The 23,470-nt window shown below is 45.7% G+C and overlaps 1 pseudogene across 1 annotated transcript in view; it reads right to left on the minus strand.

Moving 5' to 3' along the window:
- LOC309585000 (3'-5' RNA helicase YTHDC2-like) overlaps positions 1 to 8,383 on the minus strand; it is a 29,093-nt pseudogene extending 20,710 nt beyond the window's left edge. Inside the window, exons 1-7 of the transcript in view lie at positions 8,323 to 8,383; positions 7,476 to 7,566; positions 6,919 to 7,115; positions 5,117 to 5,316; positions 4,345 to 4,511; positions 1,792 to 1,894; positions 438 to 594 (exon numbers count right to left, since the gene is read on the minus strand). The product of the transcript in view is annotated as a 3'-5' RNA helicase YTHDC2-like (transcript). The remainder of the gene's footprint in view (positions 1 to 437; positions 595 to 1,791; positions 1,895 to 4,344; positions 4,512 to 5,116; positions 5,317 to 6,918; positions 7,116 to 7,475; positions 7,567 to 8,322) is intronic.
- Between the last annotated feature and the right edge of the window lie 15,087 nt (positions 8,384 to 23,470).

Below are 23,470 nucleotides of genomic sequence, written 5' to 3' on the forward strand. Positions count from 1 at the left end.
AAACCTGCCTAGGCCTCCTGTATTTCTCAACTGAACAGGTACAGTTATCTGCGACTTATCCAGTAACAACCTTTATGAGATCTGAAGAATTAGAATCTGCTGCAATGTATTAATATGCATCACACTAATGTAGCTCCTAAGTCCTGTACCAGCATGGAGACAGCACTTCAATAACCTTTTCCTACTTCTTGAATTAAACGTGGAGAGGGCCAGGACATTCCTGCATTTACAGAACTCCCAGCGATAAAAACACTTCCCTCTGAAGTAGGCGCAAATAGTTAAGAAACAAGAAACCTGAAGACACAAAGAACAGGCACTGCTGTAATTCTCAGTGTATTCACCACGTGCCTTTACTCAGAGTAGTTTGCTACAGTTCACTGAAATCCGTGCGTCTGGGGCAGGTATACTCAGATTTAAGAGTTACGAGAAGTACTTACTGTGTATTACTGGGCAGCTTCCAAAATACCTAATAAAAAGATTTGCATCTAGAGCAGCACTAGAAATAATTAGTTTTAAATTATTCTGGTTTTGCAGCACATCTCTCAGTTTTATTAGCAAGAAGTCGCTGAACCTATCCCTCTCATGTACTTCATCCTGTAATAAAAGGAAAAAAACCAAGAGATAAACAAACATCACAGATTCAAGATCATAACTTCTGACAAATACAACCCTTTTTTTTAAAAACTAAAAGACATGATTTGGTGGTACATACAGAGGCCTTAAAATGTGTAAATCTAGCTTAAGGTAAGGGGTTTTTTTTAAACTATCCACAAGCAAAAAAAAAGTTTCAAAAAGTTTTTATCAGAGCAGAGCGCACTGCAACGCACAAGCCACACACACCTTAATCAGAGGCCAAAGTTAATGTCTGAAACCTCTCTAATTTTGTATTGGAAGCCAAATGTCAAGAAAAGGTCACAAACCACAAATCCTACAAATCTTATTTTAATAAATTCTCACTTCACAACTGATGAGCATTTAAAGAAATGTATGACACCACATAATCAGAAAAAAAGACATTGCTTAGACAAGTCATACACAAAGCCTATAAATTAAGGACGTAACTGGTTAATCATCTTTGTCATTCTTCTGTTTTGTTTTGTATTATGAATGAATGAAACAAGGACTCAAATACAAGGTTTGTAGGCTGACATCAAGAATTAATAGACCACTCTTACGCTTTTTTAACTCTGATAAACAGGTAGGCACCTCAACTTACCGTGACTTTTTTGTCTTCAGTAGTGGAATACTTAAATCTTGCCATCAACATTCTGGTTCCCCTTACTTACGGAATTCCACAATAGGAATATTAACACAATCACAAATGAACGCTCCTGAACAATTTGCTAGCAATTAGATTGCACATTATCTTGGAAACACTGGGCAAACAAAAGGACTGAAAACCTGGTATTGCTGAAACAAATACACGATATCAGAAATTCTGACACAATCATATCGAACCACATCTAAGCCTCCCTAAGGCTTTTCTGCCGACAGAGGAATTTCAGAAAAATTTACACTTCTGTCCTCCTCAACTCCTCCTGATTCCACACCTAATTATTGGCATGAACATAAAATAAGACGTTTTTCCAGGGAAAAACACAAGCAAACACACAGAAAAGCACCAAAGCGCACAAAACATGCACGCTACACTAAGGACTCAGAAAGTCTTTAAAGTCAATTCAGATTCCACCAAACAAAACCACCGAAAACGCTCAGCAAATTTGAATAAAACAAACGAGGACCTCATTTTCCAATTAACAAGCAACACATGAAAGACCACAGGATGCTCACCACAATCACATGCGTCACAGTGGAGAGGGTGCTGTCTCCTGCCATCAGTGTGCGAAGGAGCATGTCATTAGTGCAGAATGTTACCAGTGTCTTTGGAGAAACCCTATGGAACAGAGCACAGAGACGACTCAGGGGTTTTGCACCACTTAAAGGCTGCTAGCAGCTTTCCATGGCTCAAAAATTAAAGCAGCTGCTGACCAGAAGAGGCATTACAGTTCTCTCACCAAAGAACTCCTGCATACCACTTGTTTTCAAACTGTGCCTATTCCCAGACATTTCCTAACAACTCTTAGTGCTTGCGCTCCTAACTTTCAACAATGGATTAATTGGAAACATCAGATTCAAATTTTAGTAAGTAAGAAAGTTAAACAGAACCATGAGAAACAGTCATTCTCCATGTCATTCAATTTACTAGAAAATCCCATGTGGAAAACCAGGTTCCAACTCCTCAGCATATGCTTGGATATAGCCTTTGTATTTGCCTACACATGGTGGGATGAGCCTGGCTGGATGCCAGGTGCCACCCAAGCCACTCTATCCCTCCTCTCCTGAGCTGGGCAGGGGAGAGGAAATACAATGGAAGACTCACAGGGTCAGGACCAGGATAAGGAGAACATGGGTCTCTCCCATGGGCAACAGTCCTCCATGAGCTTCTCCGGCATGAGTCCTTCCCATGGGCTGCAGGTCTTCATAAAAGGGACCTGCTCCAGCACAGGTCCCTTTCCACAGGGTGCAGTCCCTCAGGAACAGCCTGCTCCAGCGTGGGACCCCCACAGGGTCACAATCCTGACAGCAAACTGGGGGCTCTCTCCACAGGGCCACAGGTCCTGCCAGGAGCCTGCTCCAACATAGGCTTCCCAGAGGATCACGGCCTCTTTCGAGCACCCACCTGCTGCAACACGGAGTCCTGCACGGGCTGCAGGGGGATCCCCGCTGCACCATGCACCTCCATGGGCTGCAGGAGCACAGCTGCCTCACCATGGGCTGCACCCCGGGCTGCTCTGGCACCTGGAGCACCTTCTCCCCTCCCGCACTGACCTTCCCATCTGCAGAGGTGCTCCTCTCACATGCGCTCACTGCTCTCCTTGGACTGCGGCCTCTGTTGTGCAGGTTTTTCTCCCCCATTCCCTGCTGTCCCAGAGGCACTACCACCATCACAGATGGGCTCAGCCTTGGCCAGAGGCAGGTCCGTCCTGGCTGGCACTGTCTCTGTCACACACGGGGAAGGCTTCTGGCATCTTCTCACAGAAAGCCGCCCCACAGCTCCCAAAGCCTTGTCACGTGAACCTAATACACTACAGCTGACTAAATCACAAAGCAATCAGCTGATCCTTTGGTTTTTCAGGAAGTCAAAATACTGAAGTGTAACTATTCTACACCTGGGGCAGAGTCAGCTGCCCCAGTAAAAACAGCAATTGTCACTACTTTCGCTGGTGCTGCCATCCCAAAGGAACCAAAAAGCTCCTTTGTACTGTCCTCCACAGCTCTTTATAGAAGACCATTAAGAAAACTTTAAAAATTAAGACTTCTTCCTTACTATAAGCACCCCTAAACACCTCCACTCCAGATCTTTTCTGTGCACAGCTGGAAATATTGTCATCTCTCCCCTTCAGTGTTTCTCCAGAGCAAATGCATTGATTCTTCTCAAGATGGATTTTCTTCCATTTTCATCTGACTTTGCTCTTCTTCTGCCAGCACAGTATCCAGTATTCCAGACATTAATCATTCAGCTTATTTGTGATACATCTTCACTAGCTCTTCTAATCCCTTAATAGCCTCGTGAGCTTTCCCATGCACATTCCAATTCTTGTCTTGGCTTTGTTGTTCAAGCACTTTCATTTTCCTCCGCCGTGTGTTATCTTCGTTCATTCAAGCAACACAACCTTTTGCCACCTTCTGGTCACTCATATCCCAGCCGTCGCCCCTTCCCTGAAATGTCACTGGCTACACAGTGCAAAGATGTAAAAACCCATTCACACTCTGCTCCACAGACAAATTCATCAAGTGACTGAAAGCTCTACTTTGACATCACTTCATGTTTTGAAAGCTGAAGCACAGTAAACTTAACCCAAACTGGACTGGTAAATAATGCTCAGCTTCATCAGTCACTTTCCAATTTTGTTGTTCTCCCTTTTATGACCCATACCAACTCACACTATATATGTTTGTTACAGCATGCTGGTCTTCCTACCTACCTTCAAAGCTTGCAGAACTTTGGGATCCACACATGTCAAAAGTAGAGAGGGGAAAAAAAATGAAGAGAGGAAAGTGTAGACTTGATCTGAAAATCAGACAAGGATTTACATGCACACTCTCCCTAGAAGAAACCAATAGAAAGCACTTGAAATTCAGTTCAATATGACAAGCTACTACATGAAACGGCAAAATACAGGAAGAAAGCCGTCCTTTTCACTCCTAAGTCTTCCTTCCCTGCAATAACATACCCCACCTATGATTTATGGGGCTGCATCCCAAATATACTGCAGTTTAAAGGTACACAAGATTCACGATACCAGCACGAGATCAACTGACACTTAGAAGCACCATTAGTACCTGCTTTCCAACCGGAGCTGGTAACCAATTGTCTGGCCAATCTTCTCTCTCCTTTCTGCTGCCACCCTTTCAGCCACAGCAACAGCTGCTAAACGTCTCGGCTGAGTGCAAAACACACGACAGGGAGCTCCATTCTTGTAGCAGTCATCAAGGATAAACTGAGGGATCTGGAAAGAAGTGGTTCAAATTTACTTTTTGAGAAAGTCACAGCTTTCTCAGCACAGGGAAACAATTTAACTGCATCTCAGTACTACACGTTGCAACAGACTTTTCAATAGGATTATCACTGCAAATACACCTGAATGGGCATAAAATAAATTTCAAAGTATAACCTGTTTAGGGTTTTTTTTTAAAAAAAGTTGAAGTGTCTCTCTCCTGCTTCAGAGAGATCTATAGGAAAAAAAGCCCTGCAGATAATCTCTCATTTTAACACAAAAAATATATTACTCTGTGTACTAAGAACAGAACTAGCCTTAGAAGAAAAAGGGTTATACAAACATCACAGCTACTTTCCCCACAATAATTTGTAATATTTTAATGAAAAAATTATATCTATCAGAAAACTGTGAGGAACCATTTATGCTTTTAGTACCTATCTGCTGGCTTAGTATTTCAAAAGCTAGAAAGTGAACTGGAACACAAGATTTTCAATCATACAGGAAAACAAAAGCCTTAAAATAGCATAGAAATATCCCTTACCACAAATATTACAAAATTGGCATTAGTTTAGTATAAATACTGTTATCTTTTTCATTTCATTGAGGAAACATACTTGAGTAGTTTTTCCCGATCCCGTCTCTCCTATAATCAAAACAATTTTATTGTCCTTTATTGTTTGGACAATTTCTTCCTGTTTTTCAAGAACTGGTAGTGATTGCCTGAAGGAATCGAACTCTGATTCCCCTCTTTTCACTGGGACCTGGGGGATACCGTCATTAAGTGGACCGTTTGTCTTGTTCAATTCTTTGTTTTCTGTGAAGAGAAATTAAGAATTTACTTATACAGACACAGAGGAAGGTCACTAAAATACTGCTCAAAAATTATACTTAACAATTAACCTGCCTGCTTTTTTCTGCACCCCTGTGGGTAAAGTGACAAACCCGGCACACATTTAGAAGTCAGACTCATAGCAACACGTCCTGTTACGGTGCTTGAAATAGGCATTTTTCAGAACAGTTATTACTTTCATAGGTATTTCAAACACAACCAGACTCTCCCAGAGCATTGCTCCATGCCAAAAAAGCCCACAAAGAGCAAAAGGAGAAAGAGAAACTAAACCGGAGAAAACCAGCCTGGTGTATTTTGGTGGCCTTCGTATCTGCATGCACGTTTCACATCTGCAGTTTCCCTAGAAATACACGCTCACAGAGTTCAACCTTTAAGCTATTCCATGCATTTGCCCCAAATCGTACTAATCCAAGCGCGCCGTATCGGGGGTCCTGCAGCAGCGTGGTGTGTTAGAAAGCAGTGCGTAAGTAGCCAAAAAACGTGCACATCTTCTGAGGGAGCTGCTTCAAACCCAGCACTGCAAATGCTACTCTGTAATTCCTTGATCATTATTTTCCAGAAGAATGAAAAGCTTGCTGCAAACTCAATTATACATATTTAACGTCATTAACAGATTCACATGCTAAATTACAAGCTCTGTTGTACCAAGACAAACACAGACTAAAAGATTAGGAGAACTAAAAATACATGCTTGAAAAGCAGAGAAAGAGAAAGGTTAGACTCTTCATTAGCTTACCCCTTACATTTCTAAGACATTGTGTTTCAGTACTTTTATTATAGCTGCCCTCTGTTCATTAAACAATCCTATTAAACAACTGAAACAACTGAAAAAAGCAGCAAAGGAAGCACTTTAAGAACAGACACCACATATCAGAAATATTTAATTAAACAAGGCATATTGGTACAAGTGTTTTCTCTTCACTACAGCCACCTCTGCACACAGAAACACAGTATAGCTCTTCCACTCACAGCTGTTAAAGCAGTAATCTAGATAAAAGCGTTGCTTTCAGAAAAACCCCAACATTTTATCAGATGTTTGTCTTCAGTGAACTCCTTCATATCCTAGAAATCAAGAAGTCTGGACAGTAGTGTCTTAAGGATCACATCTATTTTGTAGAGATCAAGAAACAAAAACTAAACTTCTTGCTTTGTCAAGCACGTGAATTTCTGTAAGCAGCACAGCCAACCTCATTCTTTCGTAAGGGTGTTCTCACACGGCATCACGGTAAGACCTGACTCTTCAATCCCACCTCATGGAACTCGTATGAAGCCACATTTCACAAATGTGCTTCCGAAAAGATTTGGCTGGAACTGGCTCAAAGATCCTAAATTAACTCAGCACAAGGTAGACATTGCAATGTGTGTGATACGACTGCCCAAGTTCCTCACAACACCAGTTATAAAAGACCTTGAAAGTAAAGAAAATCCATGTGTTTGTTTAAAGGTGTATGGTAGGGCAGGCAAGGGGACAGAACAGAAAGGGGTTTGTTTTGTACTCGGGTCGTACGTTGTTTTTCCGAGTGGTGTTGACGGACAAGTCCAAATCCGAAGACACGCTGAACATACCAGATTCAATAGCACGGGCACTTCCTCGCTCTGTCCTTGGCAAGAGTTCCGTGCGTTCCTTGTTTGTGACGGGAAAGCTCTGAATGAGGCTCCGAACGGCGTGTTTCGTACGGAGAGCCAAGTCGCAAGCCATGACTGCGTGTGTCAGTTCTGAGACATCCTTCTTCCTTACAGTCAGGTATCGATTTGCTCCTTTTCTGTCGGAGGGAAAAGAAAACATATCGTAGGAATAAGTGACCTAGTCTAGGTTAAACTTTTATCTGTCAAGGTATGAGGTTCTATGCAAAACCTTTTAAAAAAGCAGAGATCATGGTGAGAAGCCTCTTTTATGGACACGTGAAACCCATGAAGTATAAAAGCAAGCCATCTCAAAAAGCATGCCACAAGTTCTTCCAAACAAACAAAGATACTTATTTCTATGCCTACTTTTACACTTTTTTCTTTAATACTATTCCTTGCAGCAGAGTTGGCTATGTTGGAAACATCAATCACTCTATCATCAGTCATGAAACTCCATTCATCTGCACCCAAGAAATGAAAATTGTACCCCAACTTACCCTTTGCTTTTAGACACCAGTCCAAGAGACTGACAGAGCCGGTGAACAAACGTGCTTTCAGTACTAGTGAAACTAGAAGGAAATTCCATCTCTAGAATGATAAATAATAGTAAAAAACCAGTAACAATGCAACAGGCATTCTTGACATGTTATCTTGGTGTTACAGAATCAAAGAATTGTTAGGATTGGAAGGGACCTCCGGAGATCACCCAGAGCAACCCCCTGCCAAGGCAGAGTCACCTGGAGCAGGTGACACAGGAGCACGCCCAGGTGGGTTTGGGATGTCTCCAGAGGGGGAGACTCCACATCCTCCCTGGGCAGCTGTTCCAGTTCTCTGCCACCCTCACGGCTAAAAGGTCTTTCTCATGCTGAGGTGCAACTTCCTGGGTTTTAGTTTATGGCCACTGCTCCTTGTTCTGTCACCAGAAAGTCTGGCACCACACTCCTGGGACTCATCTTGGAGATATCTATACGCATTCGTATCAATACGTATATTTATACGTATTTACACTCAGTCTTCTCTAGGCTAAACAGGTCCAGGTCCCACAACTCTCCTCACAGAAGAGATGCTCCAGACCTCTCATCATCTCATATCTCATCTCATCTCATCTCATCTCATCTCATCTCATCTCATCTCATCTCATCTCATCTCATCTCATCTCATCTCGTCTGTGGCCTTTGCTGGACCCTGACCGTGCTCCCTGTCTCTGTGCTGAGGAGCCCAGAGCTGGACACAGCACCCCAGCTGTGCCTCACTAGGGCAGGGCAGGGGGGCAGGATCCCCTCCCTGACCCGCTGCCAGCGCCCTCCCGACACCCGCAGGGTCGCCCCGGGCCGGGCCGCGCACCCGCCTCGTCCCCGCTCCGGAACCGCTCCAGGGCGAGCTGCACCGCCATCTCCACCTCCTCGTCCACGCCGAGCTCCCTGAGGGCCTCGGCCCGGGCGCCCCCCGCGGCCCCGCCGGGCTGCCGCCGCGCGACCCGCCTGTGTCGCGACATGGCCCCGACAGCGCCGCCACACGGCCCCGACAGCGCCGCGACACCGGCACGGATCGGCGGGCGCTGCTCCCGGGCCCGGGGGGCGACGCTGGCGGCAGGGCGGGGCCGGGCGTGCGTGGGGTATCCACAGCCGGAATCGGCCCCGAACGGAAGGAAATCGGGTCTTTCCCCCCCCGTTGGGTGTTGAAGCCCGCCCATGTGCCGAGGCCTGTGCATGGCGGTGACCAAAAAGTGGCACTGGTACCCTGTCTGGTCATAAATTACGTGATCTAATTGAATGGCATTGAACGTAGCTGTGGCGAGGGTCATCTCGGCCCTCAGCCTCCTCATGCTGTACAGTGCTACTCGCCCTCGATTTTGGATCGTCTTCTCCTGCTGTCCTTTGACATGAGATAGAAACGAAACCCAAACCTCTTGGGCATGACACAGGGCTCGGTATTGAAGGCTGCTGCTTTAGAAACATCATTAAGTCAGAGGGAGAGTACTTTGAAGAAGAACAAACTACTCCTCAGTTGTGAACTGGAGAATTAAATGAATAGAAAATAAACACCCACTGTCTGATGGAGCTGGCTGAAAAATAGCTCTTAAAAGACGTCTACCAAAGCTGTGTGCAAGGCTCACTTCAGCGTAATTCTGCACTGAGAGGTCGCACTGGAGCTGAACAATCAATCTATTATAAGGTTATTTTAAATTTTTTTTCAGTTTTCCAGTTCAGGTATCTGCCAATGCATCTTCAACCAAAGTACATAATGCTAGCTCCTCATAGCTGCTCCTGTGACATTCAGAGCACATTTGATGTGCTCTGTCACCTCAGAGCACATCACAGTTATTACGGAAAATTAAACAGCTGACTAAGAGGAGGATTCCTCTTACCATCTTTGGTATCAACAGTAATAAAGGAGAGCTCATAGCTCATTTGAAGGAGTCACATCAGAAATCTTTAATTATGAACCCAGACCTGTTACCAGTTTCTGCCTCTTAACAGCATCATCTTGCCTTCCTACAGAAGAAACCCCCATGATCCTGAAAAATGACTCCTCAAGCCCAGTTCTGCTCTCAATTTGCAATCCTGTAAATACAGCAGGGCACAGAGGTAACTGTCTGTTGGGTTAGCGTCCATTTATACGGCTAAGAGTGGGGTGAAGCCTGAGTGCATCCTGCATAACAAAGTTCTTCATACATGCCTTGCTTCTCTCACTGCTTTTTTGACTCCCTGATGCTATCAGAGGGTGAAAAAATGGGAGCATGTAGTCACCCATGCATTGCCTGCTGCAGCCCTCCTGCTAAAGACTGAACTGCAGTCTGCACTTCAGCATATGAAGAAACATGAGCAAAGACAGAATTGTGCTTGCCCAAGCTCTTAGACATGGAGGTTTATATAGACTCTTTATACGTATTCTCTTAATAAAAATGACTAGCTGTGGATTTTCTTATTAGAATTAACAAGCTGTAAGTCTTTAAAAATTCAGTTTTTGTGATTGGCCTCAGAAATACCTTCTAATGTTTACTCAAAACAAATAACTCCTGGAATAAGAATTATTTCCTTCTATTAACATATAGCTAAATGCCCATGTATTTTTTTTAATAAGAAGAATTAAGAGGCAGCACAGTTTTGTGCAAAAACACATCTGCGTGTTTAAATACAATTAGGCATCCTTATTTTACCCTCCCTGGAGGCACTTCTATTATGTAGCAGGTTTTGCTGACTTTTTAGTTTGAGGGATATTTCCTCTCTCGCAAACACTCCTATATTCCACAAAAGATGTCAGATCGAAGAGAAAAAGAACTGCAAAGGAAGTTTATGAAACAATATTATCTATTACATACTGTGTTAGATAGTGTCAGATTTGACTGCAAAATAGGTCGTCTTTTTGGGTTTTGTTTGTTTGGGATATTTTACAGATTTTAAGCGTTGTAAGGCTTGTTAGCTCTTGAAATATGATGCAAGGATTACTGGTGAGCTAATACTATTCTTTAAGATCAAGTTAATGAAAGAGCAGAAGATTTATTTCTCTTTTCAGTTCCTTGACTACAAAAAGTAAAAGGTATTGCAGTATGTGGGGGTTTTAAGCATCATAGTAAATTTGTAACCAGATAGCTGTTGGCTGCTATGATTATTAGTGATCCCATCAAGTAAGTTATGTATTTACACACACTTAGGGAAGTAAGACTAATGTCAAATTATAAGGAGCAATACTTGTTTAATAAATGAACTGCAGTGAAAATGGGCATCTCTTGCTTTACTGCACACTACTGTATACACTGGTAGTTCCCCAGAACTCTGGCTGCTGATGTGGGCTCGATGTGGGTGATTGCCTCTGCCCCATTTCTGTAACCTCTCCTATCATCTACTGACAGATCATTTCTTATTTATCTGTCTTTCCACTTCCCTTATTCACTGCCATTTTAATTTCTTTTTGAGACATCAAGGAAAAAAAGCCTTTCGATCAGTTCTGTCCTTGTAAAACAACCTCTCTCAGGTCCTCACTTGCAGCAGTCCAGAGCTTGGGCTGTTGAACTTCCAGGGGAAAACTGCAAGCCTTCAGTGCAGCTCAAGGCATGCACAGAGTTTGGCAATGTCTCCAGAATGAAGGCTGGAAAGAGCATGATTCCCAACAGGGTCAAATATACCCCAGTTCTTCCCACAGTTGTCTCCACTACTCCTCACTCCTAAATTGAGAAACTGTAGTTTCCAGGGTGAGCAAATGACAGAGGCCAGGAGGGAGAGTGCAATGATCCTGTGCTAACAGATCTTCCTGTGTCTAGAACATGTTACAAAGGCAGCATGAAAACTGCAGGGATCCCATGTCTTGTGAGCCTGAGGGATAGACTGAAGGCAGAAGGATTTCATACCTGTGATTCATGTGCTTGTCTCTGCTGAAACTGGAACTGCGTGGAACTGATGTGCTTCCCAGGGAGATTTATTTATCCAGAATGTAATTTGCTGTTAGAATACCGTTTCACTGAAATACTTTGACTAAAATAATACCTATGTTGCAGAAATTTTCTGGAGCACAGAACACATTTAACTATCGCAGTCATCAGCGGCCTGCAGAAAAAGGTTACTGAGGTTACCTCATGGTCACAGTCTACAAAAAGACCAGTTATCTTTACAAGTGCCCCCACTTTTTTCGATCAAAGTAGTATTTTGTTAACAGAGATACACCTTCAAATGATAGACTCAATAACAGATAGTGAAAATATTCAGTATCTTTATTTACACCTATATAGAAGAAATTAATGAAGGAAAATGAACTTCTTACTTTCTGTATCCGAATTGTGGATCCGTATGTAAGATCCAGGAGTAGCAACCTGTTTGAATAGGAGGGCGGTTTAGGATATTTTTGGAAAAAGGGGCAAACCTGTTCTCATTTATATTCATCATCACAAAAAGGTTGCACTTTTTAGGACAGCTTTACGAGGCGGTTGAGCATTTATGAAGGTGAAGAATGAGTAGGAAGCTTCTCAAAAGAGGCACCAATAGTCTATTTAGAAATTCATATTCTATCTAAAATATTTTCAATCCTAACTAAAACATCTCAGTTTTGCAGATCACTCTTGGAGCAGGAGGAGAAAAATCAGAAAAATTGGCCTCACAAAAAAAGAAAAAAAAGTATTTTCTTATTTTCTTTTGAATATACTGTTTTAAGAGTTTTCAAACAGCTCTACTTGCTGAGAATCCCATGGTAGAGGCCGCACAAGACTTAGATTTCTAGATGGAGCTTTAAATCACAGGTCTGTGATGTGAAGTGGATCTAAACAAAGTAATGTGAAGGAGGTAAGACAGTGACTTCAGACACAAGATTTTGATGAGAATTGAACTAGCAATTTCCTAGCTAACCCATGGCTCTGTTAGCAGCAGATGCAGTTGGCTGTACACAATGATGTTATTTAAATAACATTCATTTGAACTGACATTAGATGTCTGTTACTTTAAATTTTGTTACCGTGAAGATCAATAGACAGAGATGGTCTTCATCTGAAGCCGACTGAAATACAGGATAATCTCTCCTTTGATACCACCAGGCGTTGCTTTTGATCATCGCCTACGTCAAAGTCTCCAGTCCGAATACCTAAGCAGTGGCAGCAATTAGAATAGTTAATTCCCCTGTCTGCCCTACAGCAACATCAGAAGCATGCATTTTCTAAGTTACATCATAGAAAATAAAGTAGGTTTTTAGTTTCACTTCCCTAATTAAAAAAAAAAAAAAAGGAAATAACTTTTACTTAGCCCTTATATTGCCTGGGCATGGTTTATATAGGCTAGGCACAGATTTAGGTCTGGGCATATCATCCGCATCTTAGTACCTTGGTATACGTGTGCAAAGTCATGTGATGTGAGAGTACCTAGTGGCCAAGCCAGCTCCACCCTGGTCCCATGTCCCAGGCTGGCCTTTGTTGTCCCCAGGGAGGTGTCTGATACCCTGGGCTGACCTGGCTGGGATGGCTGGGTGGGTCCTGGCTGCCAGGCCCTGCCATGCCTTCCCAGGCAGTCCCCGCAACCATGGATTGGGATCTGACCTGATCTGCAGAGGGTCCAAGGGATTAGAAATTAGAAGTTAAATTGTATTATAAATTCCCTACCATGCTACTTACAGACTGTACTAGGCTGACTCTGCTTGTAGAAATCCCGTGCCATTCTAATAATAAATTCTCTTCTATGTCAATCATAACATCCTGTTAGGAAAGCAAAGCTTTAGTTGTACCTCTGGTTTAGTGCCATCGTCACTCTGCCAATATCCCTAAGAGACCCCGTCTGTGTTGGGTGACAGTGTCACTCAGATAACAGTGTCTGTTCACCAAGAACCTCATGGAGCAACAGGGAACTTTTTAGCAAGTGTGTGAAAAGGGCTGATGCAGTATCTAGGAAGTTGAAAGTCCTGTATTGCACACCCTGGCTATCTTGCTCAAAGGAATATTACTAAATTAAAACTTCCTGCTTGCAAATTAAGATACTGTTTGTTTTGTTGGTGGGTTTTGAAGAGGTTAATTGAGAAGTGCTATGGCTGAATGCTATCTAGAAGGAAATTTTTCTCTTTTTTTGGTCGATTGATTTTGGTCATTTGGCAGCTTTTACGCAGAGTGACTTAAGCTGTTTTCTACTGCAAAAGCATTTATAGTTAAATTTTGAGAGGTTTACAGTGCTTTTCTTTTTCTATTGTTCAACACCTAATTTGAGGCAGACTTGACTTTCGGAGATCACATGAACTTAAGTGTCCTGTTGATTTGGTGGAAAGTCAGAGAAGTCCAGCATCTCTGGGAATCGGGTGCCTCCTGCCCATCTTTCAGAGATGTCAGATTTTGGGTCTATAAATGTTGGAGAAAAAGTGCAGCTAGTAGTGCTCCAGCATTGTTATCACCGTTTGCATCGACTGTCTGGTATGTGTTTATTTGCATTTGGAAATCAGGGCATTATGGAAAATTTATATTGTAGAATATAGATTAATATTGAAAAATTACAGATCCATTTAACTTATATGAAAAGACAAACAAACAAATACCCAGTGGATTGACTGTTAAAATCCACAGTCTTAAATAGAAAACATACAAACTTTTCAAAAATTTCTTTTGAGAAATATCAAGCCTATTTTGCTACTCACAGCAGTTTGGAAGTCTCACTCCTTGCCCTCCTTCCTTGTTCTCTCTTCCTAACTTTCTAGGCACCACACACCCCTCACAGCAGGGACACTTCAGGAAGAATTGTACTTTCTGCTGCACAGCACAGTCTGTGTTTTAAATGTGGGGGTTTTGCCATTTGAAGTTCACATTCTTGGCTGTAGGAGTGAACTGCCACATAAATCACAGCAGGCACAGGAATGTGGCGAACTGCAGCTTAGGGCATTGCTTTCCAACTGATGTGATGCATCTTTTTAAAAAACTAGATGGGCATCACGGTACAAGCCAGCAAGCTCAGCTGGTTTTACAGTCTTGCATGCCGTACCACAGCTAGGATATCAGCTGTCCCTATCAGCAAGGAGGAACTGGTATGGGGGATTTGTTATCAGGGGAAGTCAGAACCCACTGCACCAGGTTTGCCTGGGACTGGTGCAAATGCAAAAAAATTAACTACAGCTGATCCCCAGAAACGAAAAAGATAGCAGGAAAAATTCAATTCAACCAACTCAGAAATTATTCACAGTGAGCAGGGGGAAGATAAGGAATGGGTGAATTCCTCATCCACAGAGAAAGCTACTGTGTGAAGCATGCAGCTGAGAACAAAAGATGAAGTGTTATCTAGATTAGAGGAGAAGTGGGAGACTAGTTTAAAAAAAGCTGAGAACTGGCCAACTGAGAGGCTTAGCAGATAGCGTCAGGATGGAGAGAGGTTGTTCTTGGAGATTCTCATTGCTGTATTTTGGACCCGATCTTGCTCCATTGATATTGGTGGCCTTGTCAGGAAACACTGTTTCAGGACTCTGTAAAGAATCACAGAATCAAAGAATATCACAAGATGACAGGGACGCAGACGAATACATCGCGTCCAGCTCCCTGTGGTTAAGAATTTTCATTCTTAGTAAGAAGCAGTTACTGTGTTTGCAGAATGTGTGCACGGATTCTTGTCTGTGGTATTGAACAGCTGGTCTATGGGGTCTGGCTGAACAAAGTGGTGGTGTGACTTCACATCTTCTCCAGTAGCTGCAGTAATCAGCTGGTATCACACATCAGCAACATCCTACCTGGGACTGAGAAAAAGCGTGCGCTAAGACTAAGAGTCAGACCACTGTAGGTCAGAAGATGGAACATCTGAAAGGGTAGTTCCAGTATTCTCTGGTCTCGGTGCCTTGAAAGAGTGTGGAAGTGTGTTGGCTCCATACCACAGTGCCCTGGTCATCCAGCAAGAACTAATGTGAGCAACCCAATTTGGAAATCTGCAGACACCGAGAGAATCCGAGAGTGAGTGTATGCGTGCTTGCACTTGCAAGCAGCTCTAGTTAATAAAATGCCAGAGGGACTCTTTACCTTGTAATGACTTACTTAATCAAGGTACAATAAATATTAACAATTAAAACTGTTGCCATCAGTTAGCGTACTTGAAAGGGCCTGTGCAACAAGTGTGATAACTTTGCTGAATTTATATATTCATTAATCCCTCTCAGCAACAAGGAAGATGTTTTGTGGCATGAACTGGATGTCTTCAAAGACTTAATGAATAGGAGAAGGATAATACCTGATACTGTGAGAGAAACGCATGTCCTTAAATAACAGGGTCTTTTTTTTCAAATACAGAAACAGGTTAGGAAAAAAAATTAGTTGTCCCACATTAATCACAGAGTGATGGAACAAGAAATGTAATGTGTGGTGATGTGATACCTTTATTGTATTTTTATATAAGCTTTCTGTACCCCAATGGTTCATCCCTACCTTCCCCACTCCTATTCCCAGCTGGTTTGCCCCAGACCCAAGCCGCTCCTCCAGTGCTACATGGTTGTTCTCCTCCCCTTGTTCTAGCTCTTTCCCTATCAATCACCCAAACCCCTCCTGTTGTTCCCGAAGGTCCAGTGTCCATCATCTGAAACCTCCCAATTTACCCTTATATGGTCCCCATCAATCCCCCGAAACCCTAGGCCTCTAGATACCTCCCCCTTTGGAAATCCCCTAAACCTCGATGCCCCATTGGGGTATGTGATCCCTTTCCCTCCTCCCCTTGAGGCTATTGGCCCAAGGAAATGTCTATCCTCGTCCATATCCCTCCCTTAGAGATTTCTATTGGTCCCCAGTTAAGCCATCTCCATTGTAACACCTCCCTTTATAACAGGTTCCCTGGAGCTGCTCGAGGCCTGTCTCCTGGGAGTTGCCTCCAATGAATTTGGGTTATGCCGTGTGGCAAGCCTCCTTGCTACTTTTTATCCTCTCCCTCATCCGGACTGCTGACAGCAGCCACTGTGCCTGGAGGGAGCTTCAGCTCCCGTGGGCAGAGCTGAACTCCTGAGGAGCAGCTTTAAAGCCAAGAGCCTCCAGCTGCTCCCCACTCCTGCCGCACACTGCAGGAGCTAGCCTGGGCAGTGGTCAGTGGCGGTCATTGCGACACAAACTGAATCGGGGATGGGGAAGCAGAGATTAAAAGATTTACTAAGAACTGGTTTGTTAGAAGCAATGCATACCGCTTGCCCAACACTTACTGTGCCTACCAAAGCAGGATGAGAAGCTACGAGACTTGATAAAGGGAAGGAACCTTGACCAAAGATCCTGTTTTTAACCTAAAGCTAACTCAGACCAGTCTTGAAGTTTGGACTTAGCCCAGGGGCATAAAGAGCATGCGCAGGGAGGAAAGGTGAAAAGTTCAGGATGAGGAAGACCCTTTACTTCATCTGAGGAAGACTCTTATTTCATCTCGGAGACCCCTGCCCACGACCACCAGACAACACTGCGCAAGCGCAACGCGGATGTAAATGACTTTTGGGCTCATTGTAATACGAGGCGAGGCTGGGCAGGGCTGGGCAATGAACATGTATAGGTGTATTGGGAAACTCAATGACTATGGGACTTGTAACCCAATAAATACCAGGCTGAATGCAGCTGTCGGTAGCATGACTTTGGAGGAATTATCCCCCATGCGTCCCAGCGCTGGAATAAACGTACCTACTTTACTCCTTATTCCAGTAGTGGAGTCTTTCCTGCTCATCAAAACCATGGAGCTCAGTAGAATCTTTTGAGATTCTGAAAGAGGAGCTTACTTGCTTTATCTCTTGATGCACTGGTGTCCTCAGGGGTGAAACACCCCCAATATGAGGAAATGCTCAGTGTGCCTGAAATCATGGATTCCTAGAGAGTGGGTTTTGGATGGAAGGGACCTTGAAGACCAGCCCAAGACAGGGCTGGTTTTCTGAGCTGCAACTGCAGCACTGTAGAACCTGGTGAGATTGCCATGGCTCCCCTTGTTGAGCTTGTCCAGGCCCCTCTGGATGGCATCTGATCCCTCAGGTGTGTCAACCACAGCAACCAGCCTGGTGTCATCTGCGTATTTTTTCCTGGGTTTGGGGATTTTTTGCCCTTGGAGCCCTTTCCAGAGGTGCAGGAAAAGCTCCTGCAGCCACAACCATGGAAGAGCTTTGGGAAAAGTGTCTATCCCGTTGCTCTCCGTTAATCAGAATTGTTGTGAAGAAACATAACATATGGAGCTGTTGTATAGGAAGAGTTTTCAGGCATTATTCCTCCTCAAATTATTTTTGTTCCAAACCCGAAGGAAAAGAAAGAGGAGGTTCACTGCTAATGCAGCGTTACGCTTGCTAGTAGTGTCATATTAGTTAGTATCAGTATTGGTTAAAAACAGTGCAGCAGGTATTTCTGAGGAAGGCTAGGGAGTAGATAAATTTCATTTTCAGTTCTTGTGAAGAAGCGTATACATTGTGCAAACAACTCTCGCTCTGCACACACACCTTCCCAGTGAAGTGTTCATAGCCAGCAGAGGTGTCAGCAGTCTGTGCAACAGCTCTGCCTGACAGCAGCCAGAAATACAGCACTGGGCTGTTGGGCATTCTTAGAAAGGAGCAGGGAACACAGCACAAAACACGATTAGGCCGCTCCATGAATCTGTGGTGCTGTTTTGGATATCATTTGCCATTGTTTCCCAAAGCACAGGCAAGGTTCTAGTAGAATTACAAAGGCAACACCAGAGCACTGCAAACATTCGGGAGGAGAAAACCATGCTGGAAAAAAAGCTCAGCCCTCCCTGAAGATGCCTGACTGGAACTTTGGACTGTGAGTTAAGCCGCCTAGGTAAGATAAAGGGAACACTACTGTTCAATCATTTCAGGTCTAGGGAGAAGGAAATAAAGCTGAGGGAAACGAATGCATCTGAAGAAAGCCAGAGGCAGCAGAAAATCATCCTGGCTGGCTTTAGGGTGGGGGCAGCCACAGCACACAGAGGCCAGGTTTGCACAGAGGAAGGAGGCAGGAGGAGAGTTTTGGGCATGTGGTGTAACCTCTGGTGAGAGGCAGAGAACAGCCGTCCTCCCTTACACCAACCGGCCCAGCTGTGGAACCCCCAAGCGCAGGAAGGCCACATCCACAGGACATTCCCGTGAGGGGCAGCTGAGGGGGTGTCAGAATCCATCAAACACCCCCCCGAAGCGCTGCCCAGAGGCCTTGCACCACAGGGACTGCAGGGGATGCAAAGTGATGCCGCAGATCCAGAGCCTGGTGCAAGAGACTCTGTCAAACTGCCCCTCCCCTTCCCTGGGGAGCTACCTGGGCATTCCCAGCTGGCCTGAAATCTATTAATCCATTGCATTCTGTGTTTGTTAGGGGACTCTCACTGATGCCATGAAGATTTTTGCCTTTTCTTTTATACCCCTGTTATACCCCTGTTACACCTTTTTACAGCTTCTGCATTCCTAGTGCTTTTTGCCTACATTCTTGGACTTGTTTGTTAAGCTAAGAGACTAAACATTTTAGAAGCTTCGTAGCTAGGGATCAGTGTGCCCCAGACCCCAAGGTCCTCTCCAGAACATATTCTGTAAACCGAGACAGAACCATCCAGGGGAAGGTTCCTTGGGGAAGGGGGGGCTCACTTGAACCTCTCATTGGGGAATCTTTGATAGATATGCTAATTAGTAAAGCCTATAATGTTATACCCAATGTGGGGGGGGGAGGAGGAGACACGGGAAGAGAGACACAGAGACACAGGGAAAGACTCGGTGGGGTACATCTCGATGCATATGACCTGGACGTGTACACCTAAGGATCCTTAAGAATAAATACCAAGGTAAAATCCCTTTTCCCCTTCTAACCGTGTATGCCTCTTGATTTTAAGACCAAGAAAAGGCATCATCACCACCAGCTGGAGAGGATCATCGGGACGCTGGTGGGATCTACAGAGTGCTGATATGTTCTTAATCTGTCAGTCACTATCTTTCTGTCTTGCCACCTCTTTTCTATTTCCTTCTCTTCCTTTCTCTCATATATTTAGTATTAAATAAAATCCATACTATTGAATTTGGCAAATGGTCTCATTTGCACTTTAATTCGGGCAGACACATTTCTAATACTTTTAATCCCCATCCTCGGCCGAGGGCCTCCAGAGCCCCAGGGCTGCAGGAAAAGCTCCTGCAGCCATGGCCATGGAAGAGCTTCTGGAATAGTTTCTAGCCCATGGCTCTCTGGTTTTGTTAGTCAGAATTGTTACATCTCACCATGGAGCTGTAAAGGAACAAATTTTCATGGATTATTCCTCTTCAAATTAACTTTGTTCTAAAGAACAATGAAAAGAAAGAGGAGGTTCACTGCTGGTGCCAAGTTCTGTCTGCAACTACTCTAATATTAGTTAGTAAATTGGGGGAAGCAACAAGGGCAGTGCAGCAAGCACTTCATTAAATAAAAGTCAGAACGCCACCTAAAAGATCCCACGTTGATGTAGTTACACAGCTTGGGTTTGCCCAGGAAGTTTGTGGTGTTTTCTTTCCTGGGAACGCCAGCACCTCCCTACTGCAGGTCAGAACGAGTCTGGGAGCAGGGGAGCTGCTGGCAGATTTAAATCGAGATGTGATGATCATTTTTCACTCAGCCTCTGTCACCTTTGTGATAGAGACAGGAGGCTTTTCCTTCCTTTAATTATAGGCCTGTAGTGGGCCCAATTTTGTCCTTTCTTTTATAGGAACCCCCTTACAGATGAGATGGAGCTGTGTGAGAATCAAGGAAATTTTTAATTGCCACTGTAATTGACAGTATTGACAATTTACTAATATTTGTGACTTGTCTGTATTTCATCACAAGTGACTTGTTGGGAGACTGAATATTAGTCAAAGCATTTCATTTTATTTTGATTATGGAAAAAAGAGGTATAGGAAAAGCTCCTATGGCTATATATTTTTCTCAACAACAACAAAAAAAAACAAACGTATTTGAAATCATGGTAACCTTCCCAGCTCTGCCTTGGGAGGTTTCAGAATTACTATGGTCTAGCTAAACTTTTCAGATTAATGAAAAAAGAAGCTAAAGAATCTTAACAAAAGACAAAAAATGTTCCACGAGGAATGGTTGACTTCACCTTCCTCAACTCATTTTTATCACAGCCCTCAGCAGCAATGGCATGTTGGCTGTGGGTGTGAGAGGCGGCAGCTCCCTGGCACACACGGTGCTGCTGGCAGAGCTGGCTGCTGCCTACTCAAAGCTCAGGTAGGCACCTGAGCTGCCTTGCTGCACTGCCAGAGCCATCTCAAGGCTGATCTGCAGTCCAGAGGTGGTGGTCAGCTGGAAGCTGCAGGACTTGCCGCAGGGCAGCGCCGTGAGCTGGCAGTGCAGCGAGTGGGGCAAAAGCAGCCAGGCCGATGGCACCAACGTTTGGACCCAGCGGGAGACTTTCTCCACATCCAAGCAGGAGCCTGTGCAGAGGGTGTCCAGCAGGTACCAGTGCTGATCCCTCGGCAGCTGGCCACCAGAGGCGTGGAGAAAGCACCTCTGCCCCAGCAGCTGCTCGCCGGAGCACAGGCACTCCAGAGCCACACGGACGCGCACGGCCGGTGGCTGCCTTCTGCTGTCCACATGGAAGGAGTGGCCGGGGGGTGGCCGCAGGATGACCAGCGGGCGGTAGACGGCGCTGTTTTCCTGGATGCTCCAGGCTTCAGAGCTGGTGTCCATCCCGGTGGCTGGGTGCAACTCCGGCATGAAGTTCCTCCTGGAGAGCACTCGGCAGACACCGAGGAGGTCCTCCAGCAGCTCCTTCAGCACCTCCAAGCTGGGCGGGTCCTGCTGCAGAATCACAGAATCACCCAACAGTTGGGCTTGGGAATGACCTTTGAAGGCCATCCAGTCTGACCCCGCAGCCATGAGCAGGGACATTCTCAGCTAGACCAGGTTGCTGACAGCCCGCTCCAGCCTTATCCCAGATGTGCCCATTGGTGATTGGGTGGGCACAGCCAAAGTGCTGCCATCACTGACTGCACCCTTGACCTTCTCGTCCTGCTCACTGACCTTCTCCTGGCTGCCGACCTTCTCCAGGCTGTTGGATCTCTCCTGCTCACTGCAGCTGGCAGAGCCACGCTTTCTTCTCCTCACCAGCCAGCAGCCCACAGCAAGCAGAACCAGAACCAGGGCTGCTACAGTGACCCAGAACAGCCACTGCTGCTGCAGTGCTGAAGGGAGCAGGGTTTCCATGGTGCCACTGCTCCCCTCAACCTCCTGCAGGAGCCGAGTCATCTCCTGATGAAGGTATTCCTCGCGCTCCTGCATCCGCTTGACTGCATCTTCATTCACCTGTACCTGCACCTTCAGCCCAGTGTGGGTGGCTAACAGGGCCAGGATGAAGGCAAGTGTGGGAGACATGGCCTGGTGGGAGAAAGGGGGCTCAGCAGGTGTGGCTGGGAGGGAGCAGGGGGCTGGGGGCACCTGGAATGTCCCCAGAGCTTCTCTGGTCCCCTGCCACGCTGAGAGCCCCAAGCCCCTCTTGCCCCAGCTCTGGAGACAGAGCCCTGCCCCAGCTCTCACTCTGGGTTTAAACCCCCCTGGGCATCTCTGCCAGCCCCCATCCAGCCCAGCTTTGCCACCCCCCATCCAGCCCAGCTTTGCCAGCCCCCATCCAGCCCAGCTTTGCCAGCCCCCATCCAGCCCAGCGTTCCCTCTGCATCTGCCCTCGCTGGCTGCCCAAATCCAACTGCCCGCTGATGGCCCTGGACACAGGTGCCAGTGTGACCTGTCCTCTGTGATGTCACAGCCAGCAGAACCATGTCACCTGGCTGCCAAGCTGGCCATGCCCCTGCTCACAGCTCCCATTGTGACCCATCCCCTGGCATGTCACAGCCCCCAGAGCCACACCTCCCACCCCACAAGCCCCAGCCTTCGTCCCCACTGCCAAGCTCAGTGGCTCCTGGGCATCCTCACCCTGAGTGCAAACCCAGCCACAGGAGCCCCCCAGGGCGCTCGGCATCAAGGCTGCACCCTCCCTCAAGGCATCTGGAAAGGCACACGGGGACTATAGGTGGATGTTCCAGTGCTGACCACCCTGGCTGCCCTCCACGGGAACCTGAACCTCACCTGCTGCACCTCGAGGACGTTTCCTCTCCTCCTGTCCGTTGTCTCTTGGGAGAAGAGATCGATCCTCACCTGGCTGCAGCCTCCTGTCAGAGAGTTGTAGCATTTGGCTGGAGCAGCCAGCAGCAAAGGCCAGGGCAAATCCACGCCTTCTGAGCGTTACAGATTTCTGTGCAGTGCCCCGCTGCTCTCTGGTGCAATGTCACTGCCATGCTCCTGGGGACAACGGGGATGTTCTGCTCTGGGCATTTCTTGGTTTTTTAGCTGCACAAACTCTGCACACTTAGATTTGAGATTGCTGAGCTTCATTCTTGGCACCATATGTGATTCTGTGCCTCACACTCCAGTGGTTCCAGTCTTTAGACAGTCACCACCCAACCTGAGGTAAAGCATAGGAATGGTACATTCCTGGGAAAAACACTCCCTCTTGCCCCCTAAGGTCCCTCAAATCTGGGCTTACTTACAGTGAAAAGTTTCTTAAACCTCAGAATTATCTTATTTAAGAAAGCAAGAAATAAAATTAAGCCCAATGAAGGAACCATCATGTAAAATTAAATTTCAAGTACCTCCAACTCTTGAGATGTCACTGTCTGTGAAATTTTACTTCTGCCACTGCCTCTGCGTCCCCTTGGAGCAGATCGTACTCAGCCTGGTCGGCTCAGGACACAGTCGGCTGCAGGGGCCAGCCTCCGGACTCCGGGAGACCAGAGGTCTGGCTCGTGGGTCCTTCCACAGGACCGCGGCGATGGAGGCAGGTGGTGGAAGGAGGAGGCAGGCTCAGATCTAGGTGAAATCTGGGAAGTTTATTGTGCCCTCGAGCACAAGGCCCCACCTCCCAGACGCGCCCAGCTCACAGCGAGCTTGGAAAGCTCTTACAGGAGGTTTTATGGGAGGGCGGTAACAAGGGCGGGATCATAGGAACAACCAATCGGAAGAGGGGAGGGTGTGGTGAACAGGATAAAGGGCGCATAACGGAACCAATCATGGGAGAAGAAAGGAGGGACCCTTTTCCCCTGGCCAATCACCCGATGC

The sequence above is a fragment of the Coloeus monedula genome (genome assembly GCF_965178545.1).
Source record: "Coloeus monedula genome assembly, chromosome: Z".
In the NCBI taxonomy this organism is placed as follows: Eukaryota; Metazoa; Chordata; class Aves; order Passeriformes; family Corvidae; genus Coloeus; species Coloeus monedula.